The following is an 11,812-nucleotide window of genomic DNA, read 5'->3' on the forward strand; positions in this document are numbered from 1 at the left end:
TGGGTTGAAAATGGTTTCTCGGGTCTGGGAAGAACACCTGTTAAAAATCAGAGATGAAACAAAATTACCAGTACTTAGGGGCTCTCAATAAGGAGACTGATGACCAGGTTTGAGCTGGCTGCTCCAGTAAATGAGCATTTACCCCTCTATAGTTATTCAAATGGAGAGTGGGGAGACTGGGAGACCTTGACCACAGCGAGGGCTGGATGTGAGCAGGTCTCCCAGGGGACGTGGGGAAGGACCATACAGGAAGAATCTGCTCCCGGATGGGTCCGGAAGGAGGCAGAATGGGTGTGAAGGGGAGAGCCGGCCTGGCTACCGGTTGTGCTGAGGGCTGGAAGGAGCGAGTCTTGCTTCTCATGAGAAACATCAGAAAGTCACGTTTCCATCGCAGGCCGTAGCGGGAACAGGTTTGTAATCACAACCAGCACTGCAGAGCGGAGTAACCGCTCCTCACCCGCCTCCTGCAGCACACGGCATGGAGCACAAGCGCCTCTGATCTCTATCGCTGTGATGCTTTGCTTCGCGCAGCAGTTATGAGATGAGCTGGCCCGTTCACCTCCATGGCACCCCAGCTCCTGGGCAAGCTGGGAGGTTTGGGTGACACCAGCAGCACCCAGAAAGTCACAACTCCAGCAAGACCCCGGGCTGGGCTGCTGCAGCGCTCGGCTGGTGCTCCCTGCAAGGCTGCTCCATACGCTGCTCCATAAACTACCTCCAATTGCACCAGGGGAGGTTCCTATTGAACAGGAGGAAACATTTCTTCCTGGAAAGTGTTGTGAAGCACTGGGACAGGCTGCCCAGGGCAGTGGTGGAGTCACCATCCCTGAAGGGGTTGAACAGATGTATAGATGAGGCTTTTAGGGACATGGTTTAGTGCTAGATTTAGGTTATGGTTAGACTCTATGATCTAAGGCTCTCTCCCAACCAAAATGATTCTATGATTCTATAATATATCCTCCCCAGTGAGCCTCACAGGTATGCAGGCAGGGCAGGCAGGATGAGCACTCATGACAATGATGCTCAGGGATCAGCCCGATCACCAGCCAACTCACCCAAGAGCTTGAGAACAGCCAAGCGCCGCACACGGCAGCGCCTGCAGAAGGATGGGACGGACCCTGAATTTTCACTGCTTTGGCCAAATGCCAGCGGCTCCCAGGAGGTTTGCTTTGTTTCCTAAGATCTCAACCTGAAGCCATGCAGTTCAGTTTAAAATCTCAGCAATCAGCAAGAAAAATGTTATGTTTCTAACACCGAGGGTAACAAGAGGAAGTTTGAAAAGGTCTTTGACCCTTTAAGTCTCTGAAACAAGGATGCAAACAGGCGGAGCTCACAAGTTCTAAGAGCTCATAATTTCACAGCCCATATCCTAATTGCAGAGTCCTGCCGAGTCCTCAAACACAATACAGGGGTCGTTTATCATCTGCTGAAGGGACTCCCGAGGACTCTTGCAGAAGACACTTTGAGCTTCACTTGACTGTAGATTAAAAGACCCCTCCCTAATCTGCAAAAGAAATCTCTCATCGTGTTTTTCATTGGATTTTTTTCTATTTTCAGAGAGCAGGAGGAAGTTTCAGAATTTCAGAAAGGTCATATTTTCCCCTTCCAGCTATGAAAACAGCTCTTTCACTTGTATACATGTACACAAATTCAGAAAGTGTGTGTTGGTACAAGTTATTACCCACAAAGACTTGTTAGATTAAAATCTAGATAAGCTTAGTCATCTGAATTTTAACTACATTTTACTTGGTTCACTACATATTGGCAGAATCCCATCAAACCTGATGCCAAAACTGCAGTGTACTTTTGTGGTAGGGCGGTACCTTGTTGTTGTTATTTGCTCGTTGGTACTCACCCAATTTTTGAGAAATCACAACTGAAAACTTGAGATGCACAAGATACAGCACCAACACATTGGATGCTGAAAAGCAGATGTGACATAGACTGAAATGGGGACTCATGAAGGCAACTATCAATCAGTTATAAATGCACTGCATGCTCAAGACACCGTAGGAAGGGTCCATAGGAAGGTCCTGTGCACCTCCCAGTCATGGGATCCTCTTCCCTCTCTGAGCTGCAGATAAACCTGCTGTGATGGACGAGTGGCTGGGGTGTCCCTTTGTACCACTGCTGGTTTCTTCTTTCTACACCAGTAAGCAAAACGGTTGGGTTCACCAAGACCAAGAAGCTCAGAGGCAGGTGGTGGGTTTGTCCTCTGCTCCATCACTCCCAGACTGCACATGCACCTCTCAGGAGCTCAGATCTCCTGCAGTGCTGACATCAATGGGAACCTGCTTCTGTTTTGATGGAGCTGGAAGGTCACTGCAGGGAGTTTTGCGCCACCAGCCTGTTGTCTTCCCATCTGGAAGCCTGTCCTTTTAGAGTCCATTGTCACCGTGTCACCTCACTGCATCCAAGGAGCTTCACAGCTGAAGCAGTGAAGAATGCCTCCATACATACATTTTGTCTGACATAAAAGCAGAGCCAGCACTTGTCTTTGAGGCTCTCTAGCAGGCTCCAGAAAACATTATCTGAGGAGAAATAAATACCATCTTCAAAGAAGAGAAGTGGGAGCCCTCCAGCCCTTGTCATTTGAGGATTCAGACAGCAGCACAGAACTGCTATGAAAACAGCCCTCTTGTCACACAGACACTATTTGACCCCTCATAGTAACTGTTAACAAAAAAGGCACACAGATTTCTTTAAAAATCATTTCTATGTTGGCAGCTTTGTCAGCTGCTTGACTTCTCTGTGGTCATTTGTCTGCCTACAGCCAGCAGCAGAACAGGCTTTTCTCTGGGAGGAGACCAGAGCATCACAAGGGCCTGGCAAAAGCATCAGCCCCACCATGGTCCCTGGAGCTCCCCTGGGAGAGCTGGGGGCGCAGGGAGCACTGGGGCAGCTGTCTAACCCCAGTTTGGACAGCAAGGTGTTTACCTGAGTGCTGCCATAGGGACCCCAGTGATAAGCTCCATGCCTTCTCCTGACTGAAAAGAGCAGTAGAACAGATGAGAAGATGAGGAATGAAAGAAGATGTGAAGCTTTGGGAATGTGGAGGGGTGTGGGATGGACAACCCCATCACTGCAGAGGTCCAGAGCAGCATCCCTTCCCGTGCCAGGCAGGGCTGCATGGCTGGGATGCTGTTGTGGTGGCAGGGCTGTATCTCACAGCATCGTCCAGAGGGGCAGGAACTCTCTAGGGACACAGACCAGGGACTCAGGGGTGCAAAACCACCTTCAAAACAGTTCTGGTTGACCACGGAGGGAGCGGGTGGTTAGCCACCAAACCCTGCTCTGCAAAGTCACTGCCAGTGAAAACATGGTTGATTTTTATCAATAATCCCAAACTAACAACTGAAAACTGAAAGTTTTGTTTTTAAAACAAAGTTTTCTTTCTTTCAGTTCTCTACAAACCACCAAATGTTTGCCTGAGAGATTTCAACACAAATATCTCCACCAAGCATGTCACTTTCTGCCTGATCTCTCTGTCCAGGCTGCAGAAGTGGCCACTTCTGGGCTGGTTCTCCCCATGGAAAGCTGTTCTCGACCACGGCTGCACCAGGTGGCATAAGGGGACATCGAAATGTCCCTACAGTCCTGCTGGGAGCTGCATAGCTGGGGCCATTCAGGTGAAAGCCCATGGATGTGGAAGCAGCACCCAGACACTGCAGGGTGCGGGGATGCGGGATGCTGTGCTAGAGGGGGTTCCTCCCCCATAGAGGGGGTTTCTCCTCTCCAGGAGGGTCCAGCCGAGCCTGTCAGCATGCAAAGATTTCCTTCCAGCTCCGCTAATGAACTCACCTCTTCTTCAGAGGCCTCTACCCAGCAGGAAGGAGAGAGCTTGTAACAAAATCAGCTTGCTGCTCGAATCCTTCTCATCAAACATGGATGAGATGAGGAAAATGCCATTATGGTGGATCACCAGGAAAAGAGGCCAGGAGGGGAGGTTGCCCTATTCTGGAGACCAATTGTGCTGTTTTCATGGTAAATTCTATGTCACAAAATTGGCAATCGTTAAATATCAAAGGAGTTTTTACAGGTCTCTGAGGGTTTGTCAGATTATTACCCCAAGCACAGGAGCTTATTATTACCCCAGGGAGGAGCTTTCTATTTATGCTGGTCAAAAAATAAGTCTAGGGACAGAAGGCAACCATCAGGCTTGTCACCTGACTGGCCTTAACATATACAATATGTATGACATACACGACTGGCCTTAATATATGTTCTATATCTGAGGTGTCAGCCAAGAGCAGGCTGCAGCTTCTGCTTCTTGAGCTCCTGTGCAAGCCCCGTCCCAAGCCCAGACCACCCCAGTTTGGCTGCTGGTGGTGTCCCACTCCCTTCCATATTCTCCCCCAAAACCTCTGGACAAAATCCCCTTTTCCTGAAAAACAAGGGAAATACCCACAGCAGCTCCAAACCCGCCTCCCCTTGGTCCCGCACCCAGTTCAGCAGCGGTTCCCAGCGCTGGTCCCACGCTCCTGCACACTGCCCTTGTCTCCTGCTTCGAGAAACGAACCTCTGTTCTGGCCTTTCCCTAACAGCTGGACATCCTGGTTCGGTGACAGGTTTCAGTGAATTTGTTTTACACAGTCATAAAATAGGGGATAAAATGTCTCTGCCACCTCTCTGTGTCCCAAAGAGCCACAGGAGGATTTTCTCATTGCTGTAAACTCAGCCCTTCTTACCACGTTTGCCACGCAAATGTGAAAGGTGGAGAGCTTCCCAGACACACAAGTGTTTTGTGCTTCTAAGTCAAAATCCTGGCTGCACTGGAGCTGGAAACCAAACTGGATTTCCTGCCCCCTTTCCCACCATGCACGAGGCTGAATAACCATTCTAGTCTCCCTTTTTTTCCTGTTTTTGCAGATGCAGAAGGTGGTCCCTGTGCAGACATCCCCAACTCATACAGTGCAAGGGACAGACAGCAGACAGACCCACGTGTCTCCCAAAGGCTGTCTACCTGTTCCTTCTCCGTTTGAGACACAATGAATATATTTAAAAGGGAAATGCCTGTCCTGTGTTTGTCCGTCTGTATTCTACAGGCACCAAGATCCAAACATCTCTAAATCTTCCCAGCAAAAAAGAATATCAAAGCCACAATCCCTATGGGAAAATCCTGGCTCGGGTAAAGAAAATGAAACCTCATTCACACGAGTTCAGCAGCTTTGGACTTTTATCAATGCCATGTAACATGGGTGCCATAAATCCCCATACTAAAAACCAAGACACATTGATACTAACTCGGTTTTATTTTTGCTTTCTCACTTGTCAAAATCTCAACAGTAAGCCAGACTTGCATAAAATATTCCAATTCTATATAAAGCCACGATTCTCTGTGAAGAGCTTCTGCATGACCCTGTTTGGAAGAGACCATTTGGAGCTGGAGCCCTCGCTGCATTCATTCTCTAGTTTCTGCAACAACTACATTAGTCAGTCACGTTACTTAGTGAAAGAAAAGTCAAGAAGAGGTTTAATGAGGATAATTGGAAGCCAGAGAGGCTGCGCAGTGGAGTGGTGCCACATCAGCTCTCTCAGGTGTGTTTTCCATGTCTCCTATTTGGCTGTATTTCTTTTCTCTTTTATTATGTTAGTCAGGTGCTACACAAATATAATCAATTCTGAACTTATAAAAAACAATTGGAAATGTCTAGTCTGTTATAGTGAAATCTCGACTGTAGCAGCCCACAGCACTTGGAGAAAAATCAATCATCGTTTCCATCCTGCTATGCATGCTACTAAAATTAAGAATTGATGTTCGGCTGCAAAGGAAAATTATTTCAAGAGAACCACCTTAGCAACAGTTTTCAGCGTTCATAAAACTCCTGTTTACATTTCTTCTCATAACAGACAAACTCCTACATCCCACCATGAATTATAAATATTAATGGGTGATGCTGATTTACATACAGTTCCCATCTTAATGGGCATCAAAATTGAAAGCAGGGCAACAGCACCACTTACGGTAATAGCAAGTAGTAAACAAGCGCTCAACCTGAAGATGTCATAAACCAAAGTGTTTAACGCCCCTATAATTACAGCCTCCCCCACAGCCAAATGAAACTTCATATTATTTTGCCAGTGGCCTTTTCATAGAGACTGACGAGCTGGAGCGAGGCATCTGAAGAAGCACTTAACTGTGATGCAGCCTAAATATTTTAGTAACGTGCTCTGTCCATTTGGCAGTACCACTCCCCGCATCTTCTTTGACTTATTGCGACAAAGCCGGCATAACTTGTATGATATTATGTGCACACCACACTAAATATTCTTCTGGTATATGCCGCAGCCACCCTGAAAACCATCCTTTCCCCCCAATAACTCCCACCCCCCAGGTGTATTTGTATTAACAAACACACAGGCAATGGCCACGCCACCGCTGAGAAGCCGATCTTTATCCCACATGCCGGGGTGTGGGCTGCTCCCACCACTCTCCACGGCCGGTTTTCTCAACCCCGCTGTGCTGGGGCTTATGTTGGGAACAACAAAGTCACGTCCCTCCAGCGGGGCTTGCAAGGGACCTTCAGCTACGGCAGGAGGCGAAGCAGCAAACACCTGGGAGCAGACAGCCCCGTCTGGCTCCCAAATCTGCCGCAGGGTGCTCGGCTGCCCGAGATGCTCTCAGGAACTGTAGGCACTGCACAAAAAGTGGATTTTTCACCACCAGCACAGTTTTGATGCAGCTGGCCCTCCCAGCCTCTGCTCTGTTGCCCAGCACTCCCCGGAGAAGCGACTCCGTCCCATTTACACCATGCGCTGCTCATGGCTTGTTTGGGTCTTTGCCACTCGCCAGGCTCGCAGCTCGAGGGACAGAAACTCTTTTGTGACGGTCACCTCGGCTCTGTTATAGTTAGCTGCATTTTTTCCATGAAAATATTTTACAAATGCTTAGTGGCGTGCAGCATCTAACTACCACGCTTCAATTAGTGCAATTAGCGCCTGTGATGCTGCCTTTGTGGAGTCGCCTCCCCCCACCTCTCCCTCCGATGCCGGTGGCGAGACACAGTACGGCTCTGCCTCCGTCTTCTCCTCGTTTTCTTTCGTCTCACATACCACATCTGTTTCAAAAATACTTCAGTCAACTTTCAGAATTCAATAACTGACTTTGATAGAGAAATTACTGTTCCAGTATATGGTAAATGGCAGTGGTCTAAAACACTGTTAAATTTAAGTCTGGAAAATGAACTTTAATAAAACGCGCTCCAGTAATGTACTGTGACAGCTTTTAGTGAAATCAACTCCAATACTTTGATTCTCCCAGGAACTCAGCGAGATATACTCCAGCAGCCTTGAGCCATGGAATAAGAAAGCAGACAGCTTTATGATAAATGGCCCCAGAAACCCAAATTACAGCTGCAGCAAATGAACAATATGTTGGAATTACTCAGTGGCTTTTTGTTGCTGCCACCCAGCAGAGCCGTGGGCAGCCGTGCCGGTTCGCGAGTGTGCACTGACACCTAGTGGGACAGCCCCGGGGAGCCTTGGGGTACAGCGGGTTTATTTTATTACAGAACATCAACGCTCATCCCTGCCTGATGCTAAATGCCAGCACGAGGTGATGAAGTGTTGGGTTATTTGTGCCCCTTCCTCTCCTGTGAGCAGAGTGGCTGAGTTTTGATCTCTACAGGTCGCACCTTTGCCAGGCAAACGTCTGGCTCATCGCTTCTTGCTCCTGCCAGGGTCCCAGCTCGCTCCTCCTCACCTATGGGCATGGGTGGGGGAGAAAGGTAAGGATTTCATAGAGTCATTTTGGTTGGAGGAGACCCTCAGGGTCAACCCTCAAGATCCATCAAGTCCAACCATAACCCAACCCTGGCACTAATCCATGTCCTGAGAACCTCATCTCCGTGTCTGTTCAACCCCTCCAGGGATGGTGACTCCAGCACTGCCCTGGGCAGCCTGTTCCAATGCCCCACAGCCCTTTGGGGAAGAAATTGTTCCCAAATCCAACCTCAACCTCCCCTGGTGCAACTGAGGCCAATTCCTCTGGTCCTGTCACTCGCTATTTGCATTTTCCCTCCTTGTTGCTGCTGCCCAGTATGAGCTCGCCCACAACCCCAGCCCTCCAGTCAGCAAACTCAGCTCAAAGAGAAAATATTATATATTCCCACACCAATCTGTCGGTATTTCCCACATGTAATAAGGATGAGAAGAGGATGCTCATAAAATTTACAGAATTTTTTTCTTTTTATTTCACAGTTACTGGCTTTCTCGATCGTATCTTCTGGTGTCAGGGTCAAAAAAAAAATAAAAAAAAGAAAGAGAGGGAAAAAAGCAGATATGATAGTAAGGAGAAAGGCACCCGATGAATCCAGCTTTCTCTGTGCTCCAAACAAGCTCCGTCCAGCTGCATCAGTCACAGCCCCAGACAAGCAAACGCTGCTCCCACCTCCTGCTCATCCCAACCCTGCACGGCCCAAGTACCTGCTCAACTCCACTGTTTTTATTCAGTCACAGAATCACAGAATGGTTTGAGTTGGAAGGGACCTGCAAAGCTCATCTAGTCCAGCCCCATGCCATGAGCTTAGAAACAAAGGGACAAATTTCCAGGTTCTGGAGGATTCAAGTGTATTAGTTGGATGGAAAGGACAAAAAGGGAAAAACAAGAAAACAAAGTAATCTGTTCCATGCCCGTGTGGATGAACAGGAGGAAGCAAGGCTCCCATTCAAGTCACATCTACACAGCTATGGAAAACCTTCTGGAAAATTCTGGCTCCCAAGGCCTCTGTGATGTCACTGCGTGTTGCCATGGTGACTCCACGCTGTCCCCAAGCCCATCTGGCCACTGACAGCCCGTCTGTCCGGTCAGACTTCTGCGCTCTCCAGTGATTCTCACTGTGAGCAGAGCATTTGAACCCAAACTCACTCTGATTCCTCCCGATCCTCATCTACCCTCGTCCGTCCTGATCCTTGTTGGTCCTGATCCACGTCCGTCCTCCTCCCCATCCACCTGGATCCTCGTCCATCCCCATCCTCGTCCGTCCTCCTCCTTCTCCACCCTGATCCTCCTCCGTCCACCTCCTCGTCTGTCCCCGTCCTGTCCGCGACCACCCTTCTCCTCGTTGTTCCTCGTCTGCGACTACCCTCATCCTCGTCCAGTTTGTTTGCTGCAGCTGAGCCAGGTGATGGACCAGGACTCATCCTGGGGTTTCAGAGCTTCCCTGACACAGATTAGCACCAGGGATGGGCTCCACTGGGTGTGATGGGAGATTCATCACCAGGCTCAAAGCACTTTGGACACCAGGGTAAATTCTGTCAGGCTGCTCTTCATGAGGAGCCAGAACCTCCTGCTGGCAATCCTCCTGTCTGCTCCGCTTGAAGGAAAAGCAGCACATGGGGTGCACAGGGCAAATGACCATATGGGTCTGAGACAAACATGAGCCAATTAGCCCCTAGAGACTACTCCTAATGCAAAAAACAGGATAGAAAAACTCTAGGTGATGAAAAAGAAACATCTTTCCTTCCTGGCCCTCTTCACTCCAACAAACTGGGGTGAAGAAATCCACCTACCCCCAAAAATCACGCTTGGGATGGGAAATCGTGGCGACAGGAGACCATCATGACAGGGAACCATCGTGGGTTTGAGAAATCATTACTGGGAAATATTGTTGGGATGGGAAATGATCATTTAGGGCAGGCCAGGGCAGGCAATCACCAGCAGGAAGGGAAATCACTGAGATGGGAGGACGTGCTGTGAAAACTCAACCCCTCACAACACTGAGGCTGATGCTGGTGGAATCATGGCCATGGGAATGGAGGCTGTTTGTCCCCAACCAGCCCCACATTGACCAACAGACATGGCCGGGGCAGCAGCAGCTCCCGTTCCTCCTGCTGCTCCTGCCCTCCAGGTCATCCCAACCAGCTCTGCCCCCCAGGATCTCACCCCATCTCCCCTCTGTGCTTCCCCCAACAGAGAGGACCCCGCATCAGCTGCTGATGGCGTGGCAGGCACAAGCTGGGAAATACACCATCCCGGCCATGGCAGCACCTGTGCCTGCCCACCTGCTGCCCGCTGGCCAAGGGCTGCTGGTGCCCCCCCAGCCTGCCCAGCACTACCCTGTCACCTACCACCTGGGACAGGGGAGTGTCTGGCAGGGGGTGCCAGGGACCCTGGGGCAGCTGCTGCAGCTCCCACCAGGGATGCAGCTGCAGCAGGTCCCCCAAGTGGTGCAGCTGCAGCAGGTCCCCCAAGTGGTGCAGCTGTCCCCAGGGGTGCAGCTTTGCCAGGGGGTGCAGCAGGTCCAGCTGCCCCAAGTGGTCCAGCTGCCCCCTGGCCTTGCTGCATTTGCCCCATCCCACCCCTGGGGACAGCAGGTGGTGACCAGCACCACACTGGTGCCACAACAGCCCATAGGGCTGGCGCCATGGGCTGTGGTCCAGGGGCAGCCCCTGAACCCCGGGGGCTCTTATTACCTGCCCGGTGCTGCCCGCCCCGGCCCCCCGACAGCCCGTGGCTCCGCGGCTCGGCGGGTGCGGAGTCACCCTGTGCCCCGCACCCCGCCGCACACCACCATGGAGCCTGCGGAGGCCTCCTGCAGGGACGGGGGGGCCGCGGAGCTCAGCGTCCCTGCTGCCACCCCCCACGAGCCCACCCTGGTGGAACCAGCGGACACATCCACTGGGGAGCCTGGTGAGTGCTGGGGCTGGCAGAGCTCGCGGGAGGGTGGCCAGGCTGAAGACAGCTGGCATCACCCGCCTTGGGTGGGTTTGTTTGCTTTGTCAGCAGCACTGACCACCGAGGCAGCCCTGGGGAGCCCGGCGGATCTCCCCCAGCAGGAACCACCTGCCTGCACAGGGGCTGCTGACGAGCCGGACCCAGACACTGTGGCTGACGCCCTGGCTGCCTGGCTCGAAGACGCCATGGGCGGAGACGCTGTCCCCGATGTCGCAGACAGCCCTGACCTGGCCAGCTTCCTCCATGAGCTCCCTGACCTCTCCGGGTACGTGGCACAGGGTGGCTGCCCAAAGCAGCCAGTGGTGGCACTGGGGCTGGGGGACAGTGAGGACACCAGCCCCCATGTCCCTGACACCACAAACCCACCACCTGCCTCAACGAGCTCCCCGATCTCTCCGAGTACAGGGCAGAGAACACCAGCCCCGGAGAGGGAGTGGCGGCGCTGGAGGATGGCAATGTCACCAGCCATGTCCCCAGCTCTCCCACCACCCTGAGCCAGCCGCCGGACCTCTCCGAGTACGTGGCGGGTGGCGGCTGCTCCAAGGACGGAGTGGTGGCCGTGGGGCTGGGGGCAGCAACGGCACCATCCCTGATGTCCTTTGTTTCCCCAACAGCCTCAGGGAGCTCGATGGTTTCTGGGAGCAAGTGGATGACAGCACTTGCTCCCAGGACCAAGTGGCACTGGCACAGCTCGGGGACAGCGAGGATGCCGGCATGGCCCCCATGACCACTGAGGTCATCGAGGAGCTCCCAGACCTCCCCAAGTACGTGGCAGAGGGCAGCTGTCCCAAGGAGCTAGTGGTGGCAGGGGGTTTGAGGACATTATCCCTGATATCCCTGACATCCCCCACTTGACCCCCTCCCTCAACAAGCTTCCCCACCTCTTGGAACACAGGGCAGAGGGCAGCTGCATGGAGGACCCAGTGACAGGGGAGATGCTGCTCTACGGGGACACCACCTTCCCCGGTGGCCCTGACAGCGAGGCCAGCAGCACCCCTGTCACTGCGGACTTCTGGGAGCACGGGCCAGAGGATGACAGCCTGGAGGAGCAACTGGCAAAGGCCATGATGAGGGACAATGACCCCTTCTGGGGGGTGATGGCCTCCCCATCAATGGCTCCCCAGGGGACACAGGATC

The sequence above is a fragment of the Streptopelia decaocto genome (assembly GCF_964273445.1).
Source record: "Streptopelia decaocto genome assembly, chromosome: 14".
Lineage (NCBI taxonomy): Eukaryota > Metazoa > Chordata > Aves > Columbiformes > Columbidae > Streptopelia > Streptopelia decaocto.